At 49.3% G+C, this 10,826-nt stretch overlaps 1 protein-coding gene across 1 annotated transcript in view; it reads left to right on the forward strand.

Annotated features, from left to right (window-relative positions):
- Positions 1 to 3,840: 3,840 nt before the first annotated feature.
- The window catches only part of LOC144950440 (peripheral myelin protein 22-like), a 20,320-nt gene continuing 13,334 nt past the window's right edge, over positions 3,841 to 10,826 (forward strand). The window contains exon 1 of the mRNA XM_078880550.1: positions 3,841 to 4,076. The gene's annotated coding sequence lies outside the window, so the exon portion shown is untranslated. The remainder of the gene's footprint in view (positions 4,077 to 10,826) is intronic.

Consider the following 10,826-nt stretch of genomic DNA (forward strand, 5'->3'; position numbering starts at 1 on the left):
CAGGGAAGGGGGGCACTGCAGTGGGGGGGAGTGGGGGGGGCAGAGAAGTGGTGGGAAAGGGAATTCTGGGGCAGGGAAGTGGGGGTGCTAATGTCTAGCCGCGCGTGGTCTTGCTGTACAAACCAGACGCAGAGGAATGCCGCACAATTGAACGCAGATGGGAATGCTCTTGTTGATTTCCAGACCCGGCACGGAGACAAAGGTTCCCCGTGTAGCCCATCGCAGACTGGCGGGGCAAGTGCTGAGCGTGAAAACCCACGCCCGGCCGCCTTTGTCTCCCCCGGCGCTAACTCATTTGAGGGCCGAGCCGACCCAGGGGAGAGACACGACCTTTGTGAGATACGTATGTAATACACGCAGATGATCGTTAACTGAACGATCGATTTGCGTTCCAGTCATGTGCCGTACGTAGCCAACCGTGCGGGGACGACAACAAACTAAACACACACAAACAACAACAACAACTATCCTGAAGTAATTTTCGATTTAAAGCTTTCGTGACTGCAGCAGGGATTCATCTTCTTGGTTCTTTCGGTAAAGTCACGTAGAAGGGAAATAATAAAATAATAAAAATAAAACGTAATAAAATAATAAAAATAAAACGTAATAAAATAATAAAAATAAAACATAATAAAATAATAAAAATAAAACGTAATAAAATAATACAAATAAAACGTAATAAAATAATAAAAATAAAACGTAATAAAATAATAAAAATAAAACATAATAAAATAATAAAAATAAAACGTAATAAAATACAATTCTCACGACGTTTCGGCCACAACGCAAGCGGCCGTCCTCAGGTGAAGAACAGGTCTGTCGGGAAGACAGCGTCTGAAGTTCAGACACTGTCTTCCCGACAGACCTGTTCTTGTTTTTACCGAAAGAACCAAGAAGATGAATCCTGAAGTAAGCTTCTCGAAGTGCTAGAAATGTTCACGTTAGCACGCAGAGTGATGTGAGCCCCCATGCTGTTATAGTTGCCGTTAGAAAGCAATAACAACATCACCATTGGAAACTCATTTGCCAGTAACAAAATATTACAATTGTTTTTTTACCCTTTTATCTGGCAACAAAACTGACACCTTTTTTTACAAGGAGTCATGTTTGCATAGACCACAATACCTGCGGTCGGAATGCAAACAAAAAACACAACTCTGATAATGTATGTGCACTGTCCTTGAAGTTGATTGGTCCACACCCGAGACAGCTTTCTTTAGAGCCTAGTCTCACATGGTGTTGGACCAGATGACGCCAAAAGGGGCACAACTCAAGGACAATGAACCATCAGAGTATGAGAGCTCGGGGCAAGCATTTACACAATTGGAACCTCCTTTGCCAGTAACAAAATATTACAATTGTTTTTTTACCCTTTTATCTGGCAACAAAACTGACACCTTTTTTTACAAGGAGTCATGTTTGCATTGACCACAATACCTGCGGTCGGAATGCAAACAAGAAACACAACTCTGATAATGTATGTGCACTGTCCTTGAAGTTGATTGGTCCACACCCGAGACAGCTTTCCTTAGAGCCTAGTCTCACATGGTGTTGGACCAGATGACGCCAAAAGGCGCACAACTCAAAGACAATGCACCATCAGAGTATGAGAGCTCGATTAAGCATTTACACCATTGGAACCTCATTTGCCAGTAACAAAATATGATAATTGTTTTTTTACCCTTTTGTTTGCATTCCGACTGCAGGTATTGTGGTCAATGCAAACATGACTCCTTGTAAAAAAAAAACGCGTCAGTTTTGTTGCCAGATAAAAGGGTAAAAAACCAATTATCATATTTTGTTACTGGCAAATGAGGTTCCAATGGTGTATTAATAACATTGCTTGCAATTAACGAGTAATCCACCCTTGTGTTGTTTTTTTACTACACGCTTTTATTTAACTCACTCTGTCTGTTGTTGTTGTTGTTGTATTCTCAAATCTTGTAACTCAATTTTAACCCACTTACCAATGTGATAGTGTTCTCTCTCTGTCTATCTTTATGATGTCTGTCTATAGTTAGACAGACATCTGGTTAGATTTTTGTTGCTATTTCTTTTATACCTGATGACGATTGCTTGTGTTGCAATCGAAACGTCGTAGTATGCTAGTATTTCATTTATTATTTTATCTTCATACGTGACTTTACCGAAAGAACCAAATAATATTTCCTGCAGTCACGAAAGCTCCAAAATTAAGATTGGTATACTTATGTCATACTGATGACAATACTATATTATATAATAAAAAAAAAAATTTTAAACATTCTTTTAACACGCTACTAACTCACTCTGTCTGTTGTTGTATCCTCAAATCTTGCAACTAAATTTTAACCCACTTCCCAATGTGGTATCGACTGCAAACTTGGTATACTTATGCCATACTGATGACAATACCATATTCTATCATAAAAAATAACAAAAAATACGAGAGCAAGCGAACGATCGCTGGGCGAACGTGGCAGCGCAGCATTGCACGTGGATCAATGATCGATTCATTTCGGGCTCGAGAGGGTGGGGTGAGAGGGTGGGGTGTTGTCGGTTTTATTTGAAATGAAATTTGTAAAAAAATCGGTTTCTGTTTGACCACGACTTCCTCTTCTGCCGGCGCAACACGTGGCTTTGGAAGTGCTTGCTGTGAGGACCTCTGTGTGTAGAGCTGCGTGTGTGTGTGTCTGTGTGTCTGAGTGTGTGTGTCTGTGTGTCTGTGTCTGTGTGTCTAATTGTGTGTCTGCGTGTGTGTGTCTGAGTGTGTGTGTGTCTGAGTGTGTCTGATTGTGTGTCTGTCATCTCCGTCATCTCAGTCAGTCGACACGTGGCACCTGCTGGGTCTGCCCCGTGACCTCCTGGTGCACCTAGCCTGGCACAGTAGGGGGCACAGGTGGTGCATCGGCCGGTCATCTCACTAAGTCGACCCGTGGCACCTGGGTCTGCCCCGTGACCTCCTGCCAGCGGGCGTTCGACACTTCACGTGGCCTCAAGGTGCACATGGCCTGGCACAAGCGTCGTGGTGACGTCACCGCCACTTAGTGGCGAATGGCGGTTGTTGTTGTTGTTGTCTGAGTGTGTGTGGGGTCACGTAGCGGTGGTGTAGTGGTTAGCGCTGCGCTGCGCTACGAACCCGGCGACCCGGGTTCGATTCTCACTCACGGCCTACAGCAGTGACGATTATCTGAACCGGTCCTGGGCCTCCCCTAGGTCGACTCGGCCTCAAATGAGAGTGACCGAGAGAGTGAGCGAGAGGTGGGGGTTTTACATAAAGCAAAGTTTAAAAATGTAAATAAAAAAAAATTACGAAATGACGAACGAAGCAAAGTGCCGAATACACCGAGCATCTTCTTGTTTCCACTGATCGTAAAAAAAAAGAGAGAGAGGCCACAGTGAGAGGAAGAGAGAGAGATGGGGGGGGGCAGGAAAATCGTAGCGGATGGGTGGAGTCCGTAGAGGCGTTTTGCAGAAACGTAAAAAAAACCTCAATTCCGCAACAGCCAACTCTCTCTCCCTTTCTCTCTTCCTCTCTCCCTCTCTTTTCCATTCTTTTTTTACGATCAGTGGAAACAAGAAGATGCTCGGTGTATTCGGCACTTTGCTTCGTTCGTCATTTTTTAAAAACATTTTAAAACTTTGCTTTATGTAAACCCCCGCCTCTCGCTCACTCTCTCGCTCACTCTTTCGCTCACTCTCTCGTTCTGCACGCAGCCCTTCTCACTCTCCCATCTCTCTTTTCGTTTTTTAAAAGTTTTTTTTTGCTTTCCTTTATGTACCTCCCCCCCCTCTCGCTCGCTCTCCCTCTCGCTCCCCTCCCTCCTCTCTCTCTCCCCTCCCTCCTCTCGCTCCCCTCCCTCCTCTCTCTCTCCCCTCCCTCCTCTCTCCTGTGGGCGCCAAAGTGAAGCTCTCCCACACAGCGGCTCCCCACACCCCCCCCCACACACACGCGGCAGCGCAGCCTCCCGGCTCCTCCACCTCCTCCTCCACCTCCACACGGCGACTTAAGACGCGACTCACGGAGCGGGGAGAGAGAGAGAGACGGCGTCTGGGAGGAACGACGCCTCTCGTCCCACCACCGAGTCGACAGAAAGGTAAAAATATGTTTGTAGAGAGCAGGGGGGGACATAGACATGGAGTAGGGAGAGAGGGGGTGGCGATGGAGGAGGCCGTGTGCTCGGTGGCAGATGACGGGGAGCTCTGCATGCTGATATGAGCTACACGTCGGAGGCCGTCGGACTGCGAGAAGGGCTGCGTGCAGAACTAGAGTGAGCGAGAGAGTGAGCGAGAGAGTGAGCGAGAGAGTGAGCGAGAGAGTGAGCGAGAGAGTGAGCGAGAGAGAGAGCGAGAGAGAGAGCGAGAGAGTGAGCGAGTGAGAGAGCGAGCGAGAGAGCGAGCGAGAGAGTGAGCGAGAGAGAGAGCGAGAGAGTGAGCGAGTGAGCGAGCGAGCGAGAGAGCGAGCGAGAGAGCGAGCGAGAGAGAGAGCGAGAGAGCGAGCGAGAGAGCGAGCGAGAGAGCGAGCGAGAGAGCGAGCGAGAGAGCGAGCGAGAGAGCGAGCGAGAGAGCGAGCGAGAGAGTGACCGAGAGAGTGAGCGAGAGAGTGAGCGAGAGAGTGAGCGAGAGAGCGAGCGAGAGAGCGACCGAGAGAGCGAGCGAGAGAGCGAGCGAGAGAGTGAGCGAGAGAGCGAACGAAAGAGAATGAGCGAAAGAGTGACCGAGAGAGTGAGCGAGAGAGTGAGCGACAGAGTGAGCGAGAGAACGAACGAAAGAGAATGAGCGAGAGAGTGAGCGAGAGAGTGAGCGAGAGAGTGAGCGAGGGAGTGAGCGAGGGAGTGAGCGAGGGAGTGAGCGAGAGAGTGAGCGAGAGAGTGAGCGAGAGAGCGAGCGAGAGAGCGAGCGAGAGAGCGAGCGAGAGAGCGAGCGAGAGAGCGAGCGAGAGAGCGAGCGAGAGAGCGAGCGAGAGAGCGAGCGAGAGAGCGAGCGAGAGAGTGAGCGAGAGAACGAACGAAAGAGAATGAGCGAGAGAGTGAGCGAGAGAGCGAGCGAGAGAGTGAGCGAGAGAGTGAGCGAGGTGGAGCAAGCCGGTGGGTGGAGGTGGAAGTTGGAGGCGGGAGACTCCACGTGGTTCTGTTTGTTTGTTGTTGTTTGGTTGTTGTTGTTGTTGCTCGGCAGACGTCTGGTGGCGGTTGGTTGGTGGTGTTCGCACGGAATGGGGTATCGCTTGAAATGTCTGTCTGTGTTTATCTGTGTCTGTGTATGTCTCTGTGTGTCTGTCTGTGTCTGTGTCTCTCTGTGTCTGTGTCTGTCTGTGTCTCTCTGTCTGTCTCTGTCTGTGTCTCTGTGTCTGTGTGTCTGTGTCTTTCTCTGTGTCTCTGTCTGTGTCTGTCTGTCTCTGTCTGTGTCTCTGTCTGTATCTATCTCTGTGTGTCTGTGTCTGTCTCTGTCTGTGTCTGTGTCTCTGTGTCTATCTCTGTGTCTCTGTGTCTGTCTGTCTCTGTGTCTGTCTGTGTCTGCCTCTCCCCCACCCTCCGATGCTGCTGCTTCACTCGCTCTTAGTGACAAGGAGGCGCTGTTTGTTGTTGTTGGTGTTGTTGTTGTTGGTGGTGTTGTTGTTGTTGGTGTTGTTGTTGGTGTTGTTGTTGTTGGTGGTGTTGTTGGTGGTGGTGTTGTTGGTGGTGTTGTTGGTGGTGGTGTTGTTGTTGGTGGTGTTGTTGTTGGTGTTGTTGTTGGTGGTGGTGTTGTTGGTGTTGTTGTTGGTGTTGTTGTTGGTGGTGGTGTTGTTGGTGTTGTTGTTGGTGGTGTTGTTGGTGGTGGTGTTGTTGGTGTTGTTGTTGGTGTTGTTGTTGGTGGTGGTGTTGTTGGTGGTGTTGTTGGTGGTGGTGTTGTTGTTGTTGGTGTTGTTGTTGGTGTTGTTGTTGGTGGTGTTGTTGGTGGTGGTGTTGTTGGTGGTGGTGTTGTTGTTGTTGGTGTTGTTGTTGTTGGTGTTGTTGTTGGTGTTGTTGTTGGTGTTGTTGTTGGTGGTGGTGTTGTTGGTGTTGTTGTTGGTGGTGTTGTTGGTGGTGGTGTTGTTGGTGTTGTTGTTGTTGTTGGTGTTGTTGTTGGTGGTGGTGTTGTTGGTGGTGGTGTTGTTGGTGGTGTTGTTGGTGGTGGTGGTGTTGTTGTTGGTGGTGGTGTTGTTGGTGTTGTTGTTGTTGGTGTTGTTGTTGGTGGTGGTGTTGTTGGTGGTGGTGGTGTTGTTGGTGTTGTTGTTGTTGGTGGTGGTGTTGTTGTTGGTGTTGTTGTTGGTGTTGTTGGTGGTGGTGTTGGTGGTGTTGTTGGTGGTGGTGGTGTTGTTGTTGGTGGTGGTGTTGTTGGTGTTGTTGTTGTTGGTGGTGGTCTTGTTGTTGGTGGTGTTGGTGTTGTTGTTGGTGGTGTTGTTGGTGTTGTTGGTGGTGTTGTTGGTGTTGTTGTTGGTGTTGTTGTTGGTGGTGTTGTTGGTGTTGTTGTTGGTGGTGTTGTTGGTGTTGTTGGTGGTGTTGTTGGTGGTGTTGGTGTTGTTGGTGGTGTTGTTGGTGGTGTTGTTGGTGTTGTTGTTGGTGGTGTTGTTGGTGTTGTTGGTGTTGTTGTTGGTGGTGGTGTTGTTGTTGGTGGTGGTGTTGTTGGTGTTGTTGTTGGTGGTGTTGGTGGTGTTGTTGGTGTTGTTGGTGGTGTTGTTGTTGGTGTTGTTGTTGGTGGTGGTGTTGTTGGTGTTGTTGTTGTTGGTGGTGTTGTTGTTGTTGGTGGTGTTGTTGTTGGTGGTGTTGGTTAGCTCGGTGTGTTTCGTGGATTGTGGTTTTATTATCCCCCACTTTATTTAAATAAAGGGGGGGGGGGGAAACAAATCATTTGGTTTGAAACGGTGCCTCGCACATTCCAGCTTCTGTGGCCACGTGTTTTGAATCAAGAGAGTTAAAACTATTGAAACAATAAAAAAACTCGTTTAAACTTTTCACGATTTATTTTGCCAGCTAAAGCCCCCCCCCCCCCCGAATGAGCTTCGGGGAATTTTTATTCTTTCAGAAGCGACCCATGATCTCATCAAGAATTATGAAGCTCATCATGGACTTTTTCGTCATCGTCGTCGTCATTGTCATCGTGTGTGGAAAGTTATCGCAGCGAGCCAAACGTGTACCGTGAAGGCGTGACGCCGATTCTAAATGTTTGAGGGGGGGAGGGAAACACGAGAAAAATCCACGCGGCCACGCTGTGTGAGAGAGAGAGACGCGCATATTTCACATACCCAGCAGGCGTCAGGGTCGGGAGCGAACCCACGATTTCCTGTACACCAGGCGAGGTAGTTAACATCTCCTAGCCACCGTGATGATGATGATGAGAGAGAGACACGCAAACTCCAATTATACGGCAGCAGGCGTCAGGGTCGGGAGCGAACCCACGACCTCCTGTACACCAGGCGAGGTAGTCAACGTCTCCTAGCCACAGCTCACGAGCAAATACCAGCGACGAATGTCGTGTTTCCCTACCCCAGCCCCTAGGTCGGCTCAGCCTCAAATGAGTGCAGTGCCCGCTGCGGTTGTACGTATCGTGTGTCCGTTGAACTTCTTTCGCACCGTACGGAGGCAACCCATGCTGAACTACCCTTGTTTGGTTTGCATTCCGACCGCAGGTATTGTGGTCAATGCAAACATGACTCCTTGTAAAAAAAGGTGTCAGTTTTGTTGCCAGATAAAAGGGTAAAACATCAATTATCATATTTTGCTACTGGCAATGGAGGTTCCAATGGTGCAAGTATTGTGGTCAATGCAAACATGACTCCTTGTAAAAAATGTGTCAGTTTTGTTGCCAGATAGAAGGGTCAAAAAACCAATGATCATACCCTTGTTCGTTGAAGCCATCCCCGGCGCTTGCTCTGATGAGTCCGGTTTGCCTGCACACTCGAAATGAGGGTCGTGGGCAGGTGCTCCAAATCGAGGGCAAGCACATTTATTTATTGTGGTTAATATTAATCTCGGGAAGAACAGCACCGTCACTCTGCAAAATGCAACAGCGCGTGTGTTACAACCAGCCTTGCGCCCGAGCCGCCATTAACCACGTGGCTGGCATATCCGCGTGGTCATTCAATAACCCTGCCAGCCCCCTACAGGCCCGACTCGGTCATCACACGCTGCTGTACACACGTGCGTTGATGCACTGCACAGCACATCAGGACTTTCACAGAAGCACACTTTACTCCCTTGCTGCACAAGGACATACTTAAAAGAGTGATCCATTCCTAATGTGCCACATGCTGATAGCGTCGATGCGCCCTGGAACTACGGGTCCTGGAACGAGTGCGGCCTTGTCATGCGATTCGTCGAGCAAGTACCGTGCGCGTGCGAAACCCCGCGACATCAGAACTTGGGGGATGCCCGCCACTCGCAGACAGCACTTCTTGCCCCGACAGCCCGTCGAAGGCTATACGGGGGAGCTTTGTCATTGCCTTTGTACACAATTTTGAAAGCCGCGGGGCTGGCGAGTGTGTTTTTTTTTCTCTTTTGATCTGGGCAGGTGGTTGCGATCAAGTTGTCCGTACACATACGAACTGTCTTGTTCATCACCAGAGCAGCAGCGGTGGTGCAAATGAGGTCATGCAACATTCTCGTTTTGGGAACCTTTTTATTTTTTTGCCGCTACAGCATATCAAGGTGATGGGAGATAAAAAAAAAACAACAACTTCACGGGGACTAACCCAGAATAAGGGGAGGTTGTTGTAAGCTGCTCACCGCGAGCTCTCAATGCTCTGTTGGTGCATTGTCCTTGTACTGTGCGCCTTTTATCATTCTGGGTCAGAGGTCGCAACCGGGTACCCGATACCCGTACCCTACCCGATACCCGGCTACCCGTACCCGGCCGGGTACGGGTACGGGTACCCATTTGCGACCCTGGTGCGGCCGGGTACGGGTCGTGAGTCACTGGTGAGTCACCGTTTGTCACTCATTTCCCAACGTCTTGTCTCTTCTCACGATTCAAGTTCCTAGAATCAACCCACCCGCGCCTGCAACATGGCTTCATCCCAGAGGTCGCAAACGGGTACCCGATACCCGTACCCTACCCGTACCCGGCCGGGTATCGGGTAGGGTACGGGTACCCGTTTGCGACCCTGGTGCGGCCGGGTACGGGTACAGGTAAGGAATCAAAACCCGTTTGCGACCTGTGTTCTGGGTTCAACCACCGGTTAAGTCGATTGGCAGGCAGGTGGCCTGTGGTGAGGCAAAGGGACGTCACGGTGTCGAGATGTTAACTACCTCGCCTGGTGTACAGGAGGTCGTGGGTTCAATCCTGACCCTGACGCCTGCTGCTGTATATTTGGAGTTTGCGTGTCTCTCTCTCTCTCAACATCATCACGGTGGCTAGGAGATGTTAACTACCTCGCCTGGTATACAGGTCGTGGGTTCAATCCTGACCCTGACGCCTGCTGCTGTATATTTGGAGTTTGCGTGTCTCTCCCTCTCATCATCATCACTGTGGCTAGGAGATGTCGACTACCTCGCCTGGTGGAACACAGGAGGTCGTGGGTTCGATCCCGACCCTGACGCCTGCTGCTGCTGTATATTTGGAGTTTGCGTGTTTCTCTGTCATCATCATCACGGTGGCTAGGAGATGTTAACTACCTCGCCTGGTAGACAGGAGGTCGCAGGTTAAATCCATGACGCCCGATGTATATTTGGAGTTTGCATTTTCTCTCTCTTCCCGTGGTCGCGTGGATTTTTACCCAGGTCCTCCAGTTTTCCCTCCACATTTAGAAACATGCGTTTAGAGTCTTTGGCTACTATACATTTTCACACGATGATGAGTCTCTTCGTTGAGCTATCATTTGTGATAGCCAGGTCGTTTCTGTAAAAGCGCCGTTAAGCTCAGTTGGGGCCTTACCTTGTAAAATAAAAAGTTGTAATAGCTTAATAGATCGTTTCACCACCCCGGGAAGGATATGTATTATTTTACATCTGCGGTATTACATTGCACAGTGTGCACGTCTACAGACAGTAGAGACAAATGCATGTGTGGAGTGGTGGCGCAGCAGTTAGCGGCGCTGGGCTATTAACCTCTCCGCCTGACTCTCTGGTTCTTTCCGGTAAAGTCACGTAGGTAGAAAAATCATTTTAAATAATAATTAAAATAATAAAAAGAACACGACGCTTCGGTCGCAACACAAGCGTCCGTCGTCAGGTGATGGATTCCTGCAGTCACGAAAGTTCAAATCAAGATCTCTTCACCTGAGTTCGATCCCCCCTCTGAGGGTTGGTAACACTGAGCAAACCAGCTGGTGGTCGTTCTTTATAGATGCTGCCAAACCTCCTTCCTCCCCGCCGGGCCCCGTCATAAGAATGTGGAATGTCCGGCATCAACCAATTGGGATGAGCTTCACCCGCAATGCTTTTCTTTCGGTGAGAAAGGAACACTGCTGACAACACAAGCCTTCAGACTAGAGGTCGCAAACGGGTTTTGATTCCTTACCCGTACCCGTACCCGGCCGCATCAGGGTCGCAAATGGCTACCCGTACCCGGTCGGGTACGGGTAGCCGGGTATCGGGTAGGGTACGGGTATCGGGTACCCGGTTGCGACCTCTGCCTTCAGACGGTCTTCACCCGAAGACGATCTATTAATTTTCTACCCACGTGACTTTACCGAAAGAACCAATGAGTATGGATTCCTGCAGTGACGAAAGCTTCAGATCAAGAATAAATGTATTCATCGAGAGCCTTTCATGTTACGAGGTTCAAGGCACACTCCACGCGAGATTGGATAACAACAAAGACAAAGATCCCCCGTATAGCCTTAACAGACTGTTGGGGCAAGTGCTGTTAGCGAGCACCTATGAAGGTCGGAA

Source organism: Lampetra fluviatilis, chromosome 58 (genome assembly GCF_964198595.1).
Source record: "Lampetra fluviatilis chromosome 58, kcLamFluv1.1, whole genome shotgun sequence".
Taxonomy (NCBI): domain Eukaryota; kingdom Metazoa; phylum Chordata; class Hyperoartia; order Petromyzontiformes; family Petromyzontidae; genus Lampetra; species Lampetra fluviatilis.